The 14,385-nt window shown below is 35.8% G+C and overlaps 1 protein-coding gene across 1 annotated transcript in view; it reads right to left on the bottom strand.

Annotated features, from left to right (window-relative positions):
- The window catches only part of TBC1D16 (TBC1 domain family member 16), a 419,175-nt gene that overhangs the window by 285,093 nt on the left and 119,697 nt on the right, over positions 1-14,385 (bottom strand). The gene's annotated exons all lie outside the window — the stretch shown is intronic.

Genomic DNA, 14,385 nt, shown 5'->3' with positions numbered 1-14,385 from the left:
AACAGGAATAGATATTGTAGGATATCTGTATTAAAATTCAGATTTCCCACAAATTAAAATAAGTTAAAGTTAATAAATTGGTAATGTGTTTGTAAAGTAGTTAAACGTTTCTTTATTTTTGTATGTTGTGAGCAGGATGTTTTGCAATGTTATTCTCATCTCTGGCTACTAGTCTTGCTTAGTTATAAAATAAATGTATTTAGATTAAATATTAGAGGTAAATTAAAATTTTGTATGAGTTGTGAAATTTGTAATGTTTGTGTTGTTTATCTAAACAAATGGTTTATGACATGTTATCAATAGTGAGAAAAGTGAAAGTTACCCCTGTAATTCCCATTGTGTGAAAGTATTTAAGTGAACTTACCTCAGTGCATAAAAAACTGAGAAATGATGAACAGTTATAATTTCTGGCTGTTTCATTATGAAATTATAATTAAATAAACTTTTCTGCATGGCGAAGAAAGAACTTCATCGTTTCAAGCTCAATGTTGGCAAGTAGTAATGGTGGCATGCAATGGCAGACTTGAACAGAAGTTTCTCAGTTGCATTTCAGAGCATGCACAGAAGCAAAAAGAATGTTACCAAACATTGCTATGCGTTCAGCTGTCAGGGACTAGAAAAGGAACACAGCAGGAAAGATGTGGAGTTTCTGTTTCTTCGATATATGAAGACTAGACAGAGATTAGAAGAAATGTTAGAAATGGAAGACTGAGAGAGGATATCCTTGTGTAAAGAGATAAGTCTGAAGTTAAGTTTATTGTAGTCATTAATCTATATAGGATTTATTATTATTATTATTATTAGCTGGTACTTGTCAAGGTGCAATGAAAAACTTTGGCTGAGACTTAGTATGAAGTCACTACAGTATGAAGAGATTGCACTTGAGGCTGAAAAAGGAACTTTATTGCTTGCCAGTTCATATAGAAATGGGCACAGTAAAGTTTGTTTTATTTAGGACTCTCACTCTGATAAGTGATTTCTAACTGCAGAAAGATATGGGTCTGAAGTGTTAAAACTTCATAAGCTTTTAAGAAAAATGTTGAGACTTTCATATAGAAGGTTAATTCATTTTAAATTGATGCTATGATTTTAGTAGTTTAGTTAATGGAGTTTTCTGTTACTTTCACATAGAAAGTGAAGTTAAAGAAGTGCAGTGGATGAAGCCAAGATAAGGTTTAATATGTTTTCTTCAGTGTTCTGTGACTTTAAGTCACTTATGTTGCCATCATATAGACAGCACTTTCATCTTGTGTTAGTCCTACTCCTATGTGAACTCAAGAAAGAACGTTTTGTAGGAGGTAAGAGACTAAAGTTCCACAAGTTTTTGTCCATATAGGATAATAACTGTTGGTTTATGTGATTTGAAGGAAGCTGTTCACATTTAAGTGTTTTTCTGTTGTGAATTGAAGAATACATTGCTGCTTGCATAGTAGTTAAGTAATTGATTTGATATATATATATACAGGGTGTCCCAAAATTCACGCAAGTAATTTTGATAGAAAACACAGGTTTTTAATTAAAAATTGTAATTTCTTATTGATTCATAAAGTATACAGTATAGGGTTATGCATGGAATAGCATATCAGGTAAATGGCCTCCACGGCTTTGCTGGCACATACGCACTCTTTTGTTGAAATTTTCCATGACCGTTTTGCATAAATGTGGCTGAATTTCATTGATACAGCGCTCAATTTCCTCCTTCAAGGCGTGGGTGGTCGTGGGCTTGTTGGCATAAACCTTAGACCTCAAAAAACCCCAAAGAAAAAAGTCCAACGCCATTAAGTCACATGATCTGGGCGGCCAATTCTGATCACCAAAATGGGAAATTACACGACCAGGAAATGACTCATGCAGTAATTGAATTGTTTCTCGGGCTGTATAGAATGTGGCACCGTCTTGTTGAAACCACATGCCGTCCACATCCATATCTTGCAATTTAGGCACAAAAAAACTGGATTATCATGTCGCGATAGCAAGCACCATTAACTGTTATTGCCTTACCAGCCGCATTTTCAAAGAAGAATGGACCGGTGATGCCTCCAGCCCAAAATCTGCACCAAACAGTGACACGTTGTGGATGCATTTGTTTCTCAACAATCACTCGTGGATTTTCTGAACCCCAAATGCGACAATTTTGTCGATTAACGAAGCCATCAAGATGAAAATGAGCCTCATCGCTGATGATGATTTTATTCGAAAAATAAGCATCCACTTGATGTTGTTCCATAATCCATTCAACGAACTCTCTTTGCTGTGTGTGGTCAGTAGGCTTCAGTTCTTGAGTCAATTGAACTTTGTAAGCATAAAGATGCAAATCTTTCATGAGAATACGCTGTAGAGAGCTTCTCGAAATGCCCAATTCAAGACCACGGTGCCGAATTGATGTTCCCGGACTCTCTGCAACACTCTCACGAACTGCTTCGATGTTTTCTGTTGAACGACTTGTTGAAGGACGGCCAGAGTGTATAAGATCACTAATTGATCCAGTTTCCTTGAATTTTTTAATTAATCTTTTCACAGTTGATGAAGTTAAATCACTATTCCGACCATATTTTGTATGAAAATTGCGAACTGTAGCTGCCAAACCTTCATTATTTTTAAAATATTGCTCAACAATGAAAATGCGTTGTTCTTTCATGTAGCGCTCCATTTTTAATAACCCTGAACTGTCAGCTGTCACGCTGTCTTTTTTTCTTGTTGGCAACACTTTACCGCGCAAATGGCACTAAATTTAAATCTTGCGTGAATTTTTGGACACCCTGTATATATTTGTACTTTTTTTTGTAAATTCAAGATTTTTATTTTGGTTATGAAGTGATTGAAGACTCAATCTCTTAATGGGATGTTAAATAGGTTAATTTAAAAGAGGTTAGGTTACATGTAAGATATCCTGGGATACAAACCTGCATGCAAGCTGGATTTGGAGTCTAGTTTCAGTGTTTTCGTTTCATTCTGAATTTGAGAGTTTTAAACCACTTGGAGTCTGTGAGTGAGGGTCGGACTTTGCTAAGGCTTCTGACAGGAGACATGGAAGACTGTTGCATAAATGGAAGAATTTGGGATTTGATTATAAAATATTGGCAGATAAGAGGATGTCTGACTGGCATCAGAAAGTGGTATATCAAAAAGTTAATATGTGAGTTTTGCACTCACAACTTAACAAGATGTGAATCTGCTAGAATTAAGGTGACAAGTGGTGTACCACAAGGATCAGTTATTATCAATTCTTGTTATTTGGTGCTTACATTAATAACATTTTAAAGGATTCTGTAGGTGAGTGACATGCAGCTATTTGCTGATAATGCATATTCAGTCCTTGCAGAATGATTTAAATAGGCTGGATCTGTTGGCATGTTAAAATGGCTATCAATTCATGTCAATGTGATGAGATATACAATGTCATATTATATTGGGGAGATTATGTTAGAAGAAACTGATCAGGCTAGGGATCATGGAGTTTTAGTAGATAGGAAGTTGAAGTTCTAGGGCCAAATAGCAAGGATTGCAAACATAGCTCAAAGGATAATTACAATGATGAAACAAACATTGATGTGTAAAGATAAGGAAATCATTCTGCCTCTTTACAAAGCCTTGATAAGACCTCACATGGACTATGGTGTGCAGGTATGGTCTTCTAGTTTCCATGGTGATGCGCGTACAGTTGAGAGTTAAAGATGATATTAGGGTTGTGGAAAACAGGTTATGACAACAGATTGAGAATTTGAGGACTGAAGACACCAGCAAAAAAGGAAAAAAAAAGAGGAGTGGTATGATTAAAACTTAAAAAAGTTGAAGTTCTAGGGCCAAATAGCAAGGATTGCAAACATAGCTCAAAGGATAATTACAATGATGAAACAAACATTGATGTGTAAAGATAAGGAAATCATTCTGCCTCTTTACAAAGCCTTGATAAGACCTCACATGGACTATGGTGTGCAGGTATGGTCTTCTAGTTTCCATGGTGATGCGTGTACAGTTGAGAGTTAAAGATGATATTAGGGTTGTGGAAAACAGGTTATGACAACAGATTGAGAATTTGAGGACTGAAGACACCAGCAAAAAAGGAAAAAAAAAGAGGAGTGGTATGATTAAAACTTAAAAACTTATAAAAGAGTCATACAAGATACCCAATGGAATTTTTAATTTTATGAAAGGTAAGGAGAGGATAAGCAGAAATCGATGGAAGGTGAGAATGAATGCAGTCAAGAAGAGGGTGAAAGCTAAGCTCATAGAGTAGTACCTGATTAGAATGGATTATCATTGGGTGTGGTTAGCACAGGTAGTGTGAATGAATTCAAGAAAAGGTATGATCTGTTGTAGGTGATATGTGGCCTCCCTCCACGAGTTTTTGACACCATGGAGGTCTCTCTTAACAATAATGATAACAATTACTCTAGATCTCTAAAATATCTTTACTTCAGTTTTCATATCACTTTTATCATCAATTCATTTTATTGTATTTTTTCCTCCATTTCTAAGCTTTTTCAATAGCTTGCAGAACGTTTTGCAACCTTCTGATATTTACTTCTTATATACTTACCAAAATCTTGCCATGAATTAGTTAATTTAATTTTAACATCGCTTTGCATCCTTTCTTTCTTACAGTTTTTCTCTGTATTCTCTCAGGACACATGATGACTAACTTACTAGCAAGTTTCAATATTCTTTGTTTTCCATGACAGTCTTTTTAAATTTCTACAACTTTTACATCCAAGACAGGATATTAAGCTAGTTGTTTAGCCAGGAGGTGACTCAAAGTATCATGGGGTAACTGTAATACTGAAGACAGTTCAGGCAAGAAGCCTTCTTGGCTATAACCTGTTAATGATAGGATACTTTCTATAAGACTTAAGGCTCACCCTACCAATGTATTAATAATGGTTGTTTATGCACCCCACACGGATAGGCCTGATGAAGAGAGTGAGGAATTCTATGAAAACTTACAGACTGTTTTGGACTGCCTACTAAAGAGAGACATACTTGACATCTTAGGGGACAAATGCAAAAGTGTGAAAGAGTATGAGAGTTAGGCCAGAGTGTGGATTGTTTGGTCTGAGTGAATGTAACACCTGTCGTGAAAGACTGCTGGAATTTGCCCATGCTAACAGACTAGTTATTACCAATACCTGCTTCCAGAAACATCCACGATGGACCTATACTTGGATATCTAATATTGATAGGTCAAGGTACAGATCGATTGCATCCTGGCTCTCCAGTGGTGGAGGAATAATGGTGCTTTGGGAAGGAGCCAAGGTGATAATACAGGATACAACCAAGAAGTATCTCGGCCCAATAAGAAGACCAACAGACCCATGGATATCAGATTCAACACAAGAACTAATCAGAGGAAGGCAGCTGAAAAAAACAAGAGACACAGGGACTGAAGAATATAACAGATTACATAGAGAAGTTAGAAGAGCCACCAAGCAAAACAGGGAAAGGTTTTCTACTAATAAATGTGAAGAGATTGAGTTCCAAATGAGGAGGCACAATTATAAAAAGGATGCTTTATTCAGTTCATGACCTAAAGCACAAGTTTAAGTCCAAATTGAATGTCATCATAGACAGGAATGAAGCATTACTAACAGAAGAATTGGAAATCAAAAACAGAAGGAAAGAATACTATGAGGAACTGTATAGCAGAGTGGATAAAGAAAATTTGGAGGAACCCTCTCACCAGGAAAATTCCAATTTGGAACCTCCTCCACTAAGGCATGAAGTTGAAAGAGCTGTTGAGCAGCCTAAGCAATAAGGTCCCAGGTGCAGATGGAATCCCAGTAGAGATAATTAAGGCCACAGGGGATGGAGGGATAAAAGTGTTTCATAGATTAATTACAGGGATATGGAAGACTGGATAATGGCCTACAGAAGAAGGGAGATATGAAAGATTGCAAGAGCTATAGAACTATTAGTTTAATATCTCATACAAGCAAGATTTTATTGAAGATCATGCTAAAGGATCGAGGTCAAAGTTGAGGCAGAGATGCTCAAGGAAAAAGCAGGTTTCAGGAAATGTAGGGCATAAGAGATCAGATCCTTAGCCTAAGAAAGATCATAGAAAAATATAAAGAAGTTAGATTCCTCTGGTAACGTGTTTCTTAGACTACTCTGAAGCTTTTGACTGTGTTCAGCATGTGAAACTGTGGTAAATAATGAAAAGAATGCGTTTTCTTCAACACGCTATCAGGTTGACAGCCAACTTGCACAGGGAGCAAGAAGCCGTGGCAAGAACAAGTGTTGGATTAACTGATTGGCTTCAGGTTGGAAAGGGAGTTAGGCAAGGATGTTTATTTACTCCTCACTTGTTTAGTATATATTCTAGGACATTATGCATGAAGCACTGGATGAACTCAAGACAGGAATTAGGATAGGTGGTAGACTGATCAGTAATCTGAGGTATGCTGATGATACCATACTACTCTGTAATGACAAGGAAGAATTAGGTCAAATAAAATATCTGGATACCATACTGGAAAGATCACAATATTGATTCAATGATTACAGAAAGAGACAATATCAACGAACAATTCAGAATTAATAAAACTGATGAATACAGAAAGAAATTATTATTATTATTATTATTATTATTATTATTATTATTATTTTGACACCTCCAGGGAGTCCACAGACTCATCGAGGGAGAGTGTGCCGACAGCATTGAACGATTGGTCCCCTTCCAACTACTAACCGCGCTCAAACTTACTTAACTGAGCCATTAGTAGCAGAGGCTCTACCAATCGACCAACCTTTGCCGGCTAAATTAATGGACATAACACACAAAACAGAGCAGGAAATTTGGAAGTGCAAACAAGAGAAATGGGCAGAGCTTTGCAGTAACCTGGATCCCAGAAAAGACAGCCAACACTGGAACATTATTAGAATGCTAGACAACAATATCAAAAATGAGAACCAACAGAAAACAAACTTCATCATAAATGCTGGGAAACAAGCTATTACAGATCAAGAAATTGCAAACACACTGGCAAAAACCTATTCAAACAACTCCAAACTTCAGAATAACAGAGAGGACAAGACCCTCAATAAACTCACAAGTAAAATACTAAAACAAGCAAGAACATACCAAACTAATGACATCTTCTCCGAAGAATTTACACTAAGTGAACTAAATTCATCAATCGAGAAAACTGCACATAATGAATCCCCTGGTAAATATCTTATCTTTGGTCATATGGTCAAACACTTTGGCAAAAACACCAAAGAACAACTACTGGACATTCTCAATGCTACCTCTTGGCGAATAGGCAAACTTCCAAAAGAATGGAAAAAATCAGTTATTGTACCCATCCTGAAACCTGACAAAAATGCTGCAGAATGTCAGACCTATCGCATTAACTAGCATATTCTGTAAAATTACTGAAAGAATCATACACTACAGGCTTATGCACTGACTGACAAAATAAGAAAATCAACTACTACCAAACTGCCTATAGAGCCCGCCATTCGACAACAGATCAATTATTCCACTTCTGCCAAACGATAATAGACTCATTTCAGGAAAAACCAACAAAAAAGACAACTGCCATTTTCTTGATATGACTGCAATGCTGTAGCCAATGAAGCTCTAACTGAGGCTCGGCTATTGCTGTTACACTCCTGCCATGATCAGAGCATTAATAGCTCATCAACCTTATCCCTACACTGTCCTCTACAGATAACGGGAAATATGAAAAGCATTCTTGCTTCGCCCCTTTAAGCCAGTCCTTATAAGGACTATAAGGACTTGATATGACTGTTGCTTTCGATTGTGTTTGGATCAAAAATTAATATAAACAGTACATGATATTGAAATTAGAGGAAATGCTTTAATCTGGATTGCTGATTTCATTAGAGGAAGAAAGATCAAAGTCAGAATCAATGCAGCAATATCAAGAGAGGGGAGAACCTGGGCTGGTATTCCCCAGGGCTCAGTACTCAGCCCCTTACTATTCCTTTTATATGTCAATAACATTCATCCCTACCTTATAGAAGACACAAAAGTAGCTTGCTATGCAGATGATATAGCCATCTGGCACACTAGTACTAAAATCAAAGAAGCAGAGGAAATTCTAAACAAATCCATGAGAGGATTAGAAAAATGGTCAGATGAACTTAAACTCAAAATGAACCAGACAAAACAAAACTAAGCACCTTTAGTACCGACAGGAAAAATAGACATTCCTACAATCTCAAAGTCATGATCAATAACAAGCTAATTGAAAAAGTCACAAATCCGTAATACCTTGGTATTACGCTTGATCAGGAATTATGTTTTGCACAACACACATCTAACACTTCCAACAGAGCTCTAAAAAAATTAAATATACTGAAAAGGCTTTCTGGAACAAATTGAGGTGCAAAGACAAAAATCCTCAAAATTACTTACACTACACCAATAATGGAATATAAAGCACCTATCTGGTCACCTTCAGCCTCACTGGTAAAGGAAAAATTAGACAAAATACAAGCAAAAGCATCCAAGATTATCATTGGTGCAGTCTCATCCACTAACAACATCAGAGCCTAACAGGAATGTGGGCTTCACCTGCTGGAGGACAGACGAAAATTTGCCACCATAAAATTCTTAAATAATATCAGAAGCTACCAAAGTGATCATATCTCCCTAAAAACTTATGAACATTGCAATCAAAAATGCAGACTTCACAGATCATCAACTTTACATTATGATGACACTATCAGGAAAGAAATAGGCCTTGATCAGCTAAATGCCCACATAAACAAAGAACCTCTATTTTCCAGTCCTTTACTTTCAAATACCTCCATAAATCTAAACCTTACCAAACTCTGTACAAAAAAAGAACCAAAAGAAATGCTCAAAGAAAAAGGCCTAAATACTATCAACCTTCTTTCATCCTCCAAACAGATTATTTGTTATACCAATGGATCGTCAAACACTAATAATGATTAATAGAGGTGCTGGTGTTCTCATTCTACTCCCGAAAGTCGAAAAACTTGCAATAAAAGTTGGATCTGGGAGAATCGCTTCCAATTTTACCAGCGAACTTTATGCAATAAATTAAGCACTTGAAGCCTACTTAAAATTATCATCATCTCAACAATGTGAGGGAATTATAATTTACAGTGACTCAAGATCAGCTATGGGGGCAATCAAAAATGGCAATATCAAGCTCACACAAGACACCCATAAACTCTTAAATCAACTAAAGTGTTTAGGAAAAAGTTGCATTTTACAATGGATTCCTGCTCATGTAGGCATCGATTACAATGAAGCAACTGACAAATTAGCAAAAGAGGCCAGAGAACTCAACCAAGAGACTCACATGGTAACTCTTGCTGATGCTAATGCACTAGCAAAAGCTAAACTAATTCCACTAAATCAGTGATACAACATCAAATTCCCGAAATCAATGCTGACAGAAAGACCTCCACAATGATAGCAAGACAATGAAGGACATTATAGAGGAATGAAGATCAATACAGATGATACGAGAACATATAGAAACTGCAACAACTGCCCCAATACTTAACTGACACCCACTCACATCTTTACCTGTCCAGCAATTGCTGCAGCCTTGCAAGAAATAGATCCTAATCCTGAACAACTCTATACAAACGAGTATATGAGCTCTATACAAACAAAATCATCGACATAGCCAAAGCTGTTCATGGAGCACACAGAAACATCTAAGACTCTTCAAAGGACAAGACAACAATAATGACAACAATAACAGAGGACTTCAACTCAATCCTAGCAAGACAAAATTATGATTCTCAAAGGTGTTTAGAACAAGCAGGGAATCTCTTGAGAAACAAATGTATCTTAATGGAAAAAGAATTGAGGAAGTCAGCAAGTACCTGTGATCCATTATTAATATGAAGAACTGCTGTTCAGAGGATGTCAGAAGCAGATTAGGAATGGTTAAAACAACAGTCAGAGACTTGTATAAAATCTGGAAGGATGGATTTATCTCCATGGGAACAAAGTTCAGGTTTTGGATGCCGTTCTTTTTCCAACAGCAACTTTTATGGATGTGAAACTTAGAACTTAAAGAAGTCAGATAAGAAAAGGACAGCTGCTTTTGAGATGTGGTGTTACAGAAGGTTGCTGAGGATATACTGAAAGGCATACAAATGAATGAGTATTAGAAAAGATCAATAGAACTTTAAGGCTCCTTAAGTATATTAACAGAAGAAAGTTAAAATATTTTGGATCCATTGAAAGGATGGAAGGAGGACTTCTCAGAACAGTAATAGAAGGTAAAGTTCCTTCCCTGAGCATTGGATTGACCATATGGCATCTGTGGATGCCCAATGACAGATGATGATGGTTGGATTTGATTTTCTAACCTTGCAGACAACTCACCAAATGCATACTGGCCAAATTGGTGTTTCCTTCAGAGTATGCCAATGAGTCTCCAAGGTTTGATTCTTATTTTTATTTTATTTTTTATTGAATAACATTTGTGTATTTATTATTATTCTGAGCCTCCACAGAATAATAACTTAAAGCACAAGAAGTCTATCAAACCACCTCAATCTCATTTACCATTCATCCTCTCACTATACTATCAGGAAATGCATTTCACTGTCCAACCACCTTTCACATATTTCTCCCTTCAACAACACTCTTGAAATTTGGGATTCACATTGGTTAATACCAAATTTCAAGACTTGCTCATTATCTCCTTTTGCAACTTCCCTTCCAGGGATGACTCTTTTGTTCTACTATATGAAAAATCTCCCCATTGTAAATCCTGTAAATGCTTCTCAATAGTTTCAATGTCTCAATCATGTCACTCCTACCCACCAAACTCTGTAATTAGTTTGAATGCCCTGAAAATCAATGCTGCAGTCCTAAAATCACTTTTGTTATCCACCTCTACAAGGTTAATTTATTCCCTTCAAATTCTGTTGACTACCTCTAGGCACAAATAATCCAGACGTAGTCTGATCAGGGCTTTATAAACAGTAGAATCATCACTCTTCTCTCTCTCTCTGCTGGTCAATATCCTTCTCAGTACTGCAACAATTCTCTGGATCTTCACCACCTTTGTGATATGTCCTCTAAACTTCAAATTTCTATTATTTGTCATCCTAAGATCCCTTGCCTCCTCTTAATCTAGCATAGTTCTCTACTAACAGAGTATACAACCTCAAATGGGTGGATCCATCAGCCTACATTTTGTTGCATTAAAATCATAATCCCCATTCGTTCAGCTTATTCAAATCCTTTTAAAGTGCCAATCATGGCAAACAAATGAATATCCCTGGAATCCATTGAAAATGTCTTTGACAAAGAATAAATAGTAGATGTCCTGTCACAGAACCCTGTGGAGCCAACTTTGTCCTTGTGCTTTCTTGACAATGCTCCTTCATATCACAACTGTCTGATATCTGTGAGCTAGCCAATCTGCATAAACTAAAGAACTCAGATTAAATCTCAAATTTTGATATCAAATTTAATGCCATTTTCCTTCATAATTTGATCCATACAAATCATCAGTTAACAGTAGAAATAATGTGCACCATTGTTTCAAACCTAATTTAACATCTATGTAATGTAGCCACTGCAAAACTTTTTACATCTCCATATTTCAGTCAAATGTCAACTACTCTGAATGCCTTTCCACATTTAAAAATTTTTGATGACTTCTCTACCTCAAGTATTGAGATGTACTCCTGATGGCATTCCTCTTGAATGTGTTCCTACCACCATACAGTCATTGATTGTTTCATTTAGCAATCAATCAAAGTAATCAACTGCAGATATCAAGAATATCTTCAGTTTTCATTTCACCTTTATCATCTCTGATTCCTCTCACAGTACTCTTTCCTCCATTTCTAAACTTTTTCAAATAGCCATCAGAATATTTTGTCACTTTCCTGATATTTATTTTCTAGGTTCTTACCAAAGCTAAGCTATGACTTTTGTTCATTTTACACAGTGTTTCACTCTCTTACATTTTTATCTGTATTCTCTCAGAGCACATTCTGCATTACTTGCCAGGAAGATCTGGCTTTCCTCTTTTCCTTAACTGCCTCTTTAAGTTCCTGAGTTCACCATGGAGTTCTAATTTTTCTTGCAGACAACTTCACGATATGCCTTTTTAGCCAAATCAATCGGTTTTCTTCAGGGTTTGCTAATGAATCACCAAGATTTGGTTTTTGTTTTCAAACTTATTTTTTCTTGAATATTATTTGTAAATTTTAGCCTATGGTTTACTTATGAAAAATGTTTACTTATCAAAACTTTCTTAAACACTATTCTTTTCAATATGCTATTAAATTTTATCCTGCTCAAAACTAAATGGTGATAACTTCCTATATCAAATCCCTGTATACTTTTTTATCCTGACCTAATTTCAGAATATCTCTATCAACAATAACAGTCAATTAGCCTTATCTCTTGTGTCTTCTCTCCATGTGAGTTTGTTCAAATCTTTATGTTGGAACATGGCATTAGTAAGGATCTGTCCATGCGCTGAAAATAATTCCATGTGTAAAGATACTCCACCTTTGAAAAAACTCCAGTCATAAAGATACTTCACACACAAACTTTTTTTTGGTTGGTAAAGGATTAAAGAAAAATATAATTTCTTGGAAAGTATAATTTATAAATCCAGCAGTTAGTTACTTACAATTATTATTAGTTTTGTTCCTTTCTCCAATTTTTTCCTAAACAATTCTGTGTGCCTGGTAACTGTTTCTTATTCTGCTATTTATATCTTCAATAAGCACCAACTTTTCTTCTTTCTTTGCTGCTTTCTCTAATACCTTGAAAACTATCTCCACTTCTTCCTTAGAAAGACCATTCTAATAGGCCCATGGGCAGAAATAAGTCTCATTGTTCAATTCCCCATTCTGATATAAGCCCACATCACTCTACCAGATGTTGCATGCCATTGAAGAAGATTAGCCTCATGTTGAGTATTATAGCAAATCCTTTTCCTTGATCACTATTGCCTGACTATAATATCTTGTATTTGTTGTTTAGAAGAATCCAAAGTTATTTTTTTATTTTATTTATTTTTTTTTTTTTTACCTTTTGGTTTCAGCCACTCCCATTATTTCAATCTGCTAATTATCCAATTCTTCTGCTGGTTTTGTTTCTTTACCTTTCTTATACTGATGGTTCCAATCTTCAAATCCACTGATGTTGCACTGAAGTTTGTTCCAGCAGCTAAACATTAGATCAGAAACCCCAATCAGTTTTCCTCATTCCTATTAAACATATATTAAAATAATCTGATTATAAAGTAATACTTGAAATCAGCCATAAACCAAAGGGTCTCGATAAAAGCAAAATAAATGCCAATACAATATGATATTCTTCAATATATTAACAGTATGTAGATTACAGCTCTTGATACCAAAGTCGATATGATACTACCTTGTAGTAAGTGGAGAGACAGTGAATGCATTTAAGTCAAGGTATGGTGAGCTGTGTGCATGTGAGAATGAGACATCCTTTGATGAGTCTCTTAACTCCATAAAGGTCTGATGATGATAATGACAATAATAATTTTTCTTCAAAAAAATTAACTTTCATTTTTAAGTTTAAAGAATTGAACAGGTTTTAAAATAATTCTTTACTCCTTAAGATGAAAAGCCAAATGGCTATATTTTCTGGCAAAGTTAATTAAATTAAGGGGATAAAAATCCCTTATTATTTTACAGCCAGTATGAGAAACTCTAAGATTGAAAGTTACGATCTACGAGTTTCATGCCGAAGAACTATCGGCGAATCCAAGTGTAAGTGACCGCTTGGTAGTACAACACCAAGGCAACTCGAAGCAAAGGTGGAGCAAGCTCCCTCACTATCCTTGATATTTTCTCATAATGTGAAAACACAGCTCCTAGGAGATGTAATACTGCTTTACATTATGAGAAGAGGTCACTATCCAGACCGGTTTCAACCTTTTTTGAGGTCTCATCAGTGAGTAGGTAGACCTGGATGATACCAAAGTATAAGTGAAAAGAACTTATGCCTTCACTGAACAAATGCCAGAGTGGTGTGCCCATATATATTATATTATAATTAAGATGAAAAGCCAAACGGCTATATTTTCTGGCGAAGTTAATAAAATTAAGGGGATAAAAATCCCTTATTATTTTACAGCCAGTATGCGAAACTCTAAGATCGAAAACTATGATCTACGAGTTTCATGCCGAAGAACTATCGGTGAATCCAAGCGTAAGTGACCGCTTGGTAGTACAACACCTCTTTACTCCTTTGTTCAAGCATAGTTTTACCTTATATTTAATGCTTATCCGTGAAATCCAATGAAAGGAAATTCACAACAATTAAAATGTAAAAAAAAAAGAGCTACAATTAAACCAGATCATAAAACTTTGTATTTTAGTAATTTCTTTTAGCAAATTTAATCTAGCAAATTCAAAATTAAG

Source organism: Typopeltis vanoorti, chromosome 18 (genome assembly GCF_054136105.1).
Source record: "Typopeltis vanoorti isolate ZY-2024b chromosome 18, IOZ_Tvanoo_1.0, whole genome shotgun sequence".
NCBI classification, from domain to species: domain Eukaryota; kingdom Metazoa; phylum Arthropoda; class Arachnida; order Uropygi; family Thelyphonidae; genus Typopeltis; species Typopeltis vanoorti.
This window is presented reverse-complemented; position numbering and strand designations above follow the sequence as displayed.